At 42.8% G+C, this 11,032-nt stretch overlaps 1 pseudogene; it reads right to left on the bottom strand.

Moving 5' to 3' along the window:
• Positions 1-9,648: 9,648 nt before the first annotated feature.
• On the bottom strand, positions 9,649-10,199 carry LOC111536311 (annotated as a pseudogene).
• Positions 10,200-11,032: the final 833 nt, after the last annotated feature.

Genomic DNA, 11,032 nt, shown 5'->3' with positions numbered 1-11,032 from the left:
GTCAGGACCCTCAGCTATAGGTCTGTTGGAGATTGCTTGAGGTCCACTCCAGACCCTGTTTGCCTGGGTATCAGCAGCAGAGGTTGCAGAAGATAGAATATTGCTGAACAGCGAGTGCACCTGTCTGATTCTTGCTTTGGAAGCTTCCTCTCAGGGGTGTACTCCACCCTGTGAGGTGTGGGGTGTCAGACTGCCCCTAGTGGGGGATGTCTCCCAGTTAGGCTACTCAGGGGTCAGTGACCCACTTGAGCAGGCAGACTGCCCCTTCTCAGATCTCAACCTCCGTGTTGGGAGATCCACTGCTCTCTTCAAAGCTGTCAGACAGAGTCGTTCGCGTTTCACAGGCTTCTGCTCCTTTAGCTGAGCCCTGTCCCCAGAGGCGCAGTCTACAGAGACAGGCAGGTTTCCTTGAGCTGCTGTGAGCTCCACCCAGTTCGAGCTTCCCAGCGGCTTTATTTACCTACTTAAGCCTCAGCGATGGCGGGCGCCCCTCCCCCAGCCTCGCTGCTGCCTTGCGGTTAGATTGCCGCAGACTGCTGTGTTAGCAAGGAGAGAGGCTCCGTGGGCGTGGGACCCTCTCGGCCAGGTGTGGGATATAATCTCCGGTGTGCCGGTGTTACAGCGCAGTATTGGGGTGGGAGTTACCCGATTTTCCAGGTGTTGTGTGTCTCAGTTCCCCTGGCTAGGAAAAGGGACTCCCTTCCCCCTCGCGCTTCCCAGGTGAGGCGATGCCTCGCCCTGCTTCAGCTCTCGCTGGTCGGGCTGCAGCAGCTGACCAGCACCGATTGTCCGGCACTCCCGAGTGAGATGACCCCAGTACCTCAGTTGAAAATGCAGAAATCACCGGTCTTCTGTGTCGCTCGCGCTGGGAGATGGAGACTGAAGCTGTTCCTATTCAGCCATCTTGCTCCGCCCCTCACGTTTTTCAACTCTAGAATTTCTGCTTGATTTTTTAAAAAAAACATTGCAATCTATTTGTTAAATTTATCTGATAGGATTTTGAATTTTTTCTCTGGTTATCTTTGTTTTCTTTGACTTCTCTCAAAATAGCTATTTTGAATTATCTGCCTGAAAAGTCACATATTTCTGTCTCTCCAGAATTGGTCCTTGCCGCCTTATTTAGTTCATTTTGTGAGGTCATGATTTCCTGGATGATCTTGATGCTTGTAGATGTTTGCTGGTGTCTGGGCAGTGAAGACTTAGGTATTTACTGTCGTCTCCACTGTCTGGGCTTGTTTGTGCCCATACTACTTGTGAAGGCTTTCCAGGTATTCAAAGGGACTTGGGCCCCAAGCCCAATAATGCTGTCATTTTTTTCAACTTGTAGAGGAATTGTCTTGGTAGTCTTGGATAAGATCAGAAAGAATTCTCTGGATTGCCAGGCAGAGACTCTTCTTCTTTCCCTTATTTTCTCCCAAAGTCTCTCTCTTTCTCTACGCTGTTCTGCCTGGAACTTGGGGTCTGGTGATGCAAGCCCCACTGTGGCCACCACCACTGGAACTGCACTGGGTCATACCTATAGCCAGCATAGCACTGAGTCTCACACAAGGCCTACTGTAATCACTACCTGGCTATCACCACGTTCACTCAAGGCCCTAGGGCTCTACAATCAGCAGATGGTGAAGCCAGACAGATTTGTGTCCTTTTCTTCAGGACAATGAATTCTTCAAGGACCCAGACAGGTCCAGAGTTACTGTCTGGGAGCCAGGGATTAGAATCAAAAACCTTAGAAATTTACCTGATTGGGAGGCTGAGGCGGGTGGATTACCAGGTCAGGAGATCGAGACCATCCCGGTTAACATGGTGAAACCCCGTCTCTACTAAAAATACAAAAAAATTAGCCGGGCGAGGTGGCAGGTGCCTGTAGTCCCAGCTACTCGGGAGGCTGAGGCAGGAGAATGGCATGAACCCAGGAGGCAGAGCTTACAGGGAGCTGAGATCGTGCCACTGCACTCCAGCCTGGGTGACAGAGCGAGACTCCATGTCAAAAAAAAAAAAAAAACAACAGAAATTTGCCTGATGTTCTATTTTCCTGCAGCTAAGATGACACTCAAACCCCAACACAATGTCCTTCCCGAACTTTCCTCGCCTTTCCACAGGCACAAGAGCCTTTTCCTGCGGCTGCCACTACCACCAGCCCATGTGGGATTCTGTTAGGCCATTGCTGATGTTCACTTAAATCTCAAAGGCTCTTCAGTGAGCTTATGGTGACTATTGTCAGGCCTAGGACTCACACTTGAGGGCAGTGGTCTCCCCTCTTGCCCAGGGCAGGTCCAGAAATGCTGTCCAAGAGCCTAGACCTGGACTCAGGGACCCCAGTAGCCTGCTCGTTGTTCTTCCCACCGTGGCTAAGCGGGTACCTAAGGCACAAGACAAGGTCCCCTTTACTTTCCCCTCTGCTTTTCTCAACAGAAGGAGTATTTCAGCATAGCCACCACACTGGCAATATGCTGCGTCTCGCCTGAAGTCAGCACTTCCCAAGGCCCGTGGAATACTAGCAGGGTGTTGCTGCTGGTTAGTTGGTGCCCAAGGGCTTTTCAGTTAATGGGTAATAAATCTTGCCAAGACTGGGTTTTTCCCTTCAAGGAAGCAGGTTCCCTTTCAGCCCAGAGTGCATCCAGAAATGTTGTCTGTGATCTAGGGCCTGGAATAGGGGCCTCACAACTCCGCTCATTGGCCTATCCTACTGTGGCTGAGCTGATATCCAAGATGCAAGACAAAGTCCTCTTCACGCTTCTCTCTCCTCTCTATAAGCAGCAGGAAGGGTTCACTTTCATTGCTGAAAGCTGTACTGCCTGGGGTTTGTGAGAGGTGGTGTAAGCACTCCCTTAGTCACCTCAGCTTGTGTCTTGCTACGTCGTATGTCACTCTATTCCACTGGCCTTGAGGCCATCCCAGCACTAGGAGTTGCCTAGGAAATGCAGTCCTTGTATCCTAGACTGCCTTTCAAGTTTACCTAGGACCCCAAAGCACTGTGGCTTGCAGTGGCAAGGCTTGCTGAGAAATTCACATTCCAGCTGCTGGGATGGGTAATTCCCCTCTGGCTAGGACTGGTCAAAGTGCTCCCACCATGTGTGGGCACTGGCTGGGCCAAGCCCCAACTCTGCTCTCCATTGTGACAGGGAAGCACTGAGTTCAATGTAAAGTTCCCCAGTTGCTGTACTCTCCCTCTTCTAAGTGCACAGATTATCTGTATCACGTGACTGCCATTGAAGGATGGGGAGGGAGTGGTGTTGGTGATTTAAGACTGTCTCTCCTACCTACTTCAATGCTTCTTTTAGCAATATGAAGTTAAAACCACATACTGTGATTACTCATCTGATTTTTTGTTCTCGTGACTGTACTTTTCTGTGTGCAAATTGTTGCTTAAATTTGCTGTTCCTTCAGGATGGATGAATAGTTTAGGCTTCTATTCCACCACCTTGCTCTGCCCTGACTTCAGAACTGAGTTATTTTTTTTTAAGCAGAGTGTGAGAGCATTCAAGCCAAAGGCTGGTCTGAAAAACAATAGCTCTCTTTTTTTTGAAATTTATTCTATTGTAAAGCAAAACCAATATATGACTTAATATAATTTTTATGAGGTGCAATCCTTTTAAGCACTACACAGGAGAAAACAGCAAAAACAGAACCTCACCCATCACCCAGCAGCCCCTCCATGTGTCCACTTCAATCACACCTACCTCACTCACTAAAGTGACCTCCAACCTGATTTTATAACAATCACATCTGCATTCTTTTACAGCTTTATCACTCAAAGAGCATCCCTGGATGCTATAATTTAAACTTATCCATCATGCTTTTTATTTTTTAATTTTTAATTTTTAAAAATGTTATTGTATATAGTTAAGATGTAACACATGACATTTTAATATTCATATAGATAATTAAATGGTAACTATTGTCAAGCAAATTAGCATATCTATTATCTCACATAATTACCAATTTTATCTTTCTGGCAAGAACACCTAAAATCTACTCTTTCAGTAAAAATCCCAAGTACAATACAATATTTAGTACAATACGGTATTTAGTATAGGCCTCAAGGTATCCATTGGATCTCTAGACTTCTTCATCCTACATATTTGCTTCTTTGTACTCCTTGACATACATCTCCTCACTTCTTACCTTCATCCTTGCCCCCGGTAACCACTGTTTTATTCTCTATCTCTGTATATTCATCTTTTTGTTTGCTTGTTTGTTTTTAGATTCCACATATAAGAGAGATCATGTAGTATTTTTCCTTCTGTCTGGCTTATTTCATTTAGCATAATATCTTCCAGATTCATTCATGTTGTGAATGTTTTGATATATGCAAATCAATAAATGTGATGCACCAAGTTAACAAAATGAAGCATACAAACCATATGATCATCTCAGTAAATGCACAAAAAGCATTTGACAACATTCAACAATCTTTCATGATAAAACTCTAAACAGAATAGATATAGAAGTAATGTACCTCAGCACAATAAAAGTCATATATTACAAACTCTTAGCTAACATCACTGCTGGAGTGCAGTGGCATGATCATGGCTCACTGCAACTTTGACTTCCTGGGCTCAGATGATTCTTCCACCACAGCTTCCCAAGTAGCTGGGACTACACTTGCACACCACCATGCCCAGATAATGTTTTGTACTCTTTGTAGAGAGCGGGGGGTGGTGAAAATTTGAAAGCTTTCCCTCTATTATCGGAGACAAGATAAGGATGCCCATTCTCACCACTTTTTTTCAACATAGTTCTAGAAATACTAGCCAGAGAATTTAGACAAGAGACAGGAATAAAAGGCGCCCAAATAGGAAAGGAATAAGTGAAATTTTTTCTGCTGACACATAATCTAAATATAGAAAACCCTAAAGAATCCATACACACAAAAAAAACTGTTAGAACTGATAACACACACAAAAAAACTGTTAGAACTGATAAACAAATTCAGTAAAGTTATGAAATACAAAATCTACATACAAAAGTCATAGCATTTCTTTTTTTTTTTTTTTGAGACGGAGTCTCGCTCTGCCCCCAGGCTGGAGTGCAGTGGCCTGATCTCGGCTCACTGCAAGCTCTGCCTCCCGGATTCCCGCCATTCTCCTGCCTCAGCCTCCTGAGTAGCTGGGACTACAGGCGCCTGCCGCTACGCCCAGCTAATTTTTTTGTATTTTTAGTAGAGATGGGGTTTCACTGGGTTAGCCACGATGGTCTCGATCTCCTGACCTCGTGATCCGCCCACCTCGGCCTCCCAAAGTGCTGGGATTACAGGCATGAGCCACCGCGCCCGGCCCAAGTCATAGCACTTCTATATACAAATAATGCACTGTCTAAAAGGGAAGTTAAGAAAACAATACCATTTACAACAGCAACAACAACAACAAATATTCAGGTGTAAATTTTATTAAGCAGGTGAAAGACTTCTATACTGAAAACTACAGAACATTGTTGAAATAAATTGAAGAAAATACAAAGAAGTAGAATGATATCCCATGTTCATGGATTGGAAGAATATTGTTAAGATGTCCATGTTGGCTAGGAGTGGTGGCTCACGCCTGTAATCCCAGTACTTTGGGAGGCCAACGTGGGCAGATTGCTTGAGTCCAGGAGTTCGAGACCAGCCTGGGCAACATGGCAAAACCCCGTCTCTACAAAAAATACAAAACATTAACTGGGCATGGTGGTGTGCAAGTGTAGTCCCAGCTACTTGGGAGGTTGTGGTGAAAGAATCGTCTGAGCCCAGGAAGTCAAAGTTGCAGTGAGCCATGATCATGTCACTGCACTCCAGCCTGGGTGACAAAGTGAGGCCCTGTCTCAAAAAACAACAACAACAAAATAAAACATGCCCACTGCAATCTCTAATGTAAGGAAAAGGATATATTTCTCAGAAAAAAATCCTAAAATTTGTATGAAAACACAAAAGACATCAAGTAGCAAAAACAATTGAGCAAAAAGAAAGAGAATGAAGCTGGAGATATTGTAATATCTGATTTCAAAATATAAAGCAATTATAATCAAAACAGTACAGTAGTATGGTACTGGCATACAAACAGACTCATTGGCCAATGGAACAGGATAGAAAGCCCAGAAATCCATGCATTTACGGTTCATTAATTTTTTACAAAGGTATCAAAAACATACAATGGGGAAAGGACAGTCTATTCAATAAATGGTACTGAGAAAACTGGTTATCTATGTGCAGAATAATGAAATTAGACCCTTTTCTCACATCATGCACATACCATGCACAAAATTCAACTCAAAATGGATTGAAGATTTAATCTGAAGACCTGAAACTATAAAATCACTTAAAAAAAAACATAGGAGAAAAGTTCTGTGACACTGGTCTAGGCAAGGACTTTTTAGACATGACCCTGAAAGCTCAAGCAACAAAATCAAAAATAAACTAAAAGGATTGCAAGAAATTAATACTTTTACACAACAGAAGAAATAATTAACAAAGTGAAGACATAGCCAAAAGATTGAGAAAAAAATATTTGCATGCCATACATTTGATAAGGGGTTAATATCCAAAATATATAAGGAACTAAAACACCTGAGTCATAGAAAACCAGCAACCCATTTAAAAAATGGACAAAGAACCTGAATAGACACTTCTCAAAAGAAGACGTATAAATGGCCAACAGGTTCACTTAAAAAATATTCAATATCATTGATCATTAGGGAAATGCAAATTAAAACCAAAGTGAGATATCAGTTCACACCTATTAGAATGGTTTCTATCAAAAAGATGAAAGATAAGTTTTGGCAAGGATGTTTAGAGAGCAATTGTGCACTGTTGCTGAGAATGTAAATTAGTACAGTCATTATGAAGAACAGTATAGAGATTAATTTAAAAAACTTAAAATAGAACAACAATCCCACTTCTGGAAATGTATCCAAAGTTATTGAAATCAATATGTGAAAGGGATATTTGCACTCTCATGTTTATTGCAACATTTTTCATAATAGCTAAGATATACAATCAACCTAAGTGTCTATCAACAGATGAATGGATAAAGAAAATGCGATATATATACCAAATACAATACTATCCAGCCTTAGAAAAAGAACAAAATTCTGTCATTTGGGGCAACATGGATGAATTTAGAGGACACTATGCTAAGGGGAATAAGCCAGACACAGAAAGACAGATACTGCATGATCTCACTTTTTTGTGGAATCTTAAAAATGTTGAATTTATAAAAGTGTAGAGTAGAATGATGCTTACCAGAGGCTAGGGAGTGGGAGAGTGTGAGGAAGTGGGGAGTTCCTGCTTAAAGTGTACACTGTTTCAGCTAGACGGGAGTAATATATTTTGAGATATATTGCACAGCAGAGTGACTATATTCAATAATAATATACTGTATATTTCAAAATAACTAAGAGTAAATTTCAAATGTATCACAAAAAAAGTCAAAAAAATTAGATGGTGGATATGTTATCTAGTTTATTTTTGTTATTCCACACTGTATACATATATCAAAACATCACATTGTACTTAATAAAGGTAGTACAATTATGATTTTTCCATTTAAAATAATATTAATAAAAAAGAAACAAGAGTATGTCACTCAGAAGAGTAAAGGATCGGTAGCATTTCCTAGAAACTGAATGGAAAGAACCACAATCCTTATTTTCAAGAAAGTGTTGAAGTACAGTCATGAGGAAATTTGGAAATTAATTATTGCTTAGCTAAACTTGCTTATATTGTATGAAATACCCCAAAGTCATCTGTTAGCTTTAAAAATAACTACCCATGTGTCTTTGAATATAAGATACAAATCTATACATTTTTTAACTTTTTTCTTTGTAATGCACACAAGGCCCAAAAGAAACAAAATGTATATTTTTCCCAGACACTGAGGGTTTATATGGGTGCAGATTCATTTGGTTACATAAAGAATGAACTGAGAGAGAGGCACAGTATTGAAAAGGGAACAGAAGAAAAAAGAAATACATACAAACACATGTCTATCACTTCTTTGGAAACTCTTTTCAGTACGAAATGTTTTTTTTCTTTTTCCTACACACCCATAAAAATAAGGTAAAAGGCTAACACTTCATTATATCTTGAAAGAAGGACTAAAGGCCACACTGAGGCGAGGAATTGGCTAATTGTGAGATAAACTTGGGGCAGACACTGGAGGCACAGTCCTGAACAAGGTATTGGTAAAAGTGGAACCTGCAATTCTCCGGGTGTGCAAATACCTCAACCAACCTCAAAATGTTAGCTTACATAGGCTTGGGGCTGGCTATGCCATATTCTGTGACACTCTTTTTCTGATGAGCTTATCCAGTCACATGACTTCAATACCATTTGTAGAATGATCTCCCAATGTGCTCGTTTCCAAAACTGGCATTCATTTTTCCAGCTTCCTGCATGACCTTTTTGACTTAAGTGTCTAATAGAAATCTCTGATTATACATTATATGCCTTCCCCAACCCTCCACCCCAGGTGTCCCCCCTGCAAGCTCCCCAGATTTTAAAATATCACCTTTAACCAGGTGCTCAAGGCCAAACCCCAGAACATAGGTTATTTTCCCCATCTCACATCCCTCATTTCCCATCCATGAGCAATTCTTGTTGACTTGTCCAAAATCCATCTGGAACTTGTCTAACTCCCTTCATTTCCTCAGCCACCATCACATTTCAAGCCATGCTAGCCTGTCATCTGCACCAGCTACAATATCTCTGCCTGGTCTCCACCTTCAACCCTCCCCCACACCCCTACATTCTTCAAAGTAGCCAGAGTTCTACTTTATATTCAATACTATAAACTTGACCCCCAACTTTGACCTTATATTTTTCAGCTCTTCTATTGAGGTAATTTATTTTTCTTTGGTACCACATCACTTTAATGGAAGAAATGATTCAATCAAAGAGAAAAAAAATAAAAATAAATAAGTAGAGGTTTTGTAAGGGCAATATGCATGCCCAGCCCTGGCAACCACAGAAATGCATCTCCTGGCAATGGTGAAGCCAGCTTAAGCCTCAGTTTCCATTACCACTATTACTCAGAGTAAGCTTGCCAAAGAGACGCTCTGCCATGTCATCTTCCAAATAGCCCATCTTGCTACCCAGAATCAAGAAATGTTAGCATTTGCATATTTAAAAAGGAAAACTTTTCATGTAAAATTAAAGACCTCATTATTTTAATCCCTGCCCAATCCCATTCTCTTCACTTTTTCCCCAGAGACAACCACTAGGATGAATTCTAGACCATATTTTACACTTTACCATGCACATGCACCCACAGACACAAGGGCCTAAGACCACCCATCCCACCCTCCCTACCCCATATATCCACATAGTTTAGAAAGAAAAGATTAATGTGTTTTACCGGGACTCACAGAATACCTTCCACCTCCATCCTTAGAGACCCTGAGCTGCATGCAGATGGAGCAACCCTGGGTGTAGAGACTGCTGGACACCCTTTTAAACTTGCATGGGATTTGCCCTAGTTCGTAAAAGGTGAGAGTTTTGTAGGCACGCCTCAACTGGACACCTTCATTGCTTTGAGAACCAGATAACTTTATTGCCAACAATGGTAAAACTGAAAGGAAAAAACTGAAGAGAACATTCTGAAAAGGCAACATGCACGCCCCGCCTGGTGGCCCGACCCGGAAAAGGCACCTCGTGGCTGTGGGGCCTATCTGGGCTCAGGTCTCTTTCTCACTGTGACTCAGGGAGACCTTGTTAAACAGGTTCTCAGCCAGGCTGGCTTCCGGGGTCCACATCTTCCCCAGGTTGCTCACATAGCCACCCAGCTCTTCGATGGTCTTGACCTGTTGGTGTAGGTAGTGGCTCTCCAGGAAGTCGCACAGCTGGGCTCGCCCTTCTCCAAGGCCAGCTGGTGCAGCGCCAGGAGGCTGTAGTTGACGCTCTTCTCCAGGTGGAAGGCACAATCCATGGCCTCGAGCCTGCTCTCCCAGCCTTAGCGCTTTGGCTCCCTGATGTCATGAAGGCAGATGCGGCCACTGAGCTGGTTCTGCAGCCTCTTCAGTTCCTGCACGTGCTCCATCTTCTCGTCTGACTGGTGCAGGAAGTAGCGGCCAAAGTGCTCCAGGGCCATGTCGTCTCGTTCAAAGTAGAAAGCCATGGACAGGTACACATAGGAGGCGTGGAGCTCCAGGTCGATGTGGCTGTTGACGCCGGCCTCGCAGTTGGTGTGGTAGTTGTAGCACACCTGTGACAGCGGGGCAGTGGCCATCGCAGGCAGCGCGGACCGCGAGCACACAGGCAAAGGCAGTAGCGCAGGCAGCGGCAGCGGTGGTGAGGAATGGCAGATGGTGAATGGCGGGTGTGTGACCAAACCGGAAGTGGGTAGTGCAGACTGTTATGAGGGAAGGGGGATGCTTCGGGGCTGGTTGGTTTGAATGAGGAACAGACTTCAGGGGCGAGATGTGGGGCTCCAGCACCGAGTTCCATAAGTTCCACCTGAAACCTTGGCAACTGGACTTTAACCTGACCTTTTTACCTATAAAGTATTTTTAAAGTTATTTATGAATATAAGTGCAACCACTTTGAGTGAATCACCTGGTTGATTTCTTAAAGAAACTTATTACAATATTGTCAAAATGTGATTGTTTTATCAAATGTACTGCTTTTTGTGATGTCATTAGTTATACTTAATATCACAAAGCTTTATTTGAATGGCAAATATCCTCAGTGACTTCAACATCCATACTAATGACACTTCCCATAACCTCCTTACTCACTGCCTAGACCTTATTAACTTTAGCAACCTTCATTTTTCTCTTTCTACTCGTGGTCAAGTTCCCACTTCTCTGGCAGCAGAGCACCCCCTCCAAAATATCAAACAGTGAGCCTTTCCACCTTTCCATGTTTCTCACTCTTTGAACTTGTTCTTCACTCCTTTTTCTCTCTAGTATCTTAATCTTTCAGCAGCATCCTAGAAACACTTTTTTTTCAAGTCATCCTGTCTGGATCCCCAAATGTACAGTTCCAAGATCTCTTCCCTGACATGCTAGATTTGCTCACCCCTTTCACCTAAATTGCAAATTTCCTCTTCTTGTTTATAGA

Source organism: Piliocolobus tephrosceles, unplaced genomic scaffold (assembly GCF_002776525.5).
Source record: "Piliocolobus tephrosceles isolate RC106 unplaced genomic scaffold, ASM277652v3 unscaffolded_4525, whole genome shotgun sequence".
Lineage (NCBI taxonomy): Eukaryota > Metazoa > Chordata > Mammalia > Primates > Cercopithecidae > Piliocolobus > Piliocolobus tephrosceles.
Note: the sequence above shows the minus strand (reverse complement) of the source record. Positions and strands in the feature narration are given on the sequence as shown.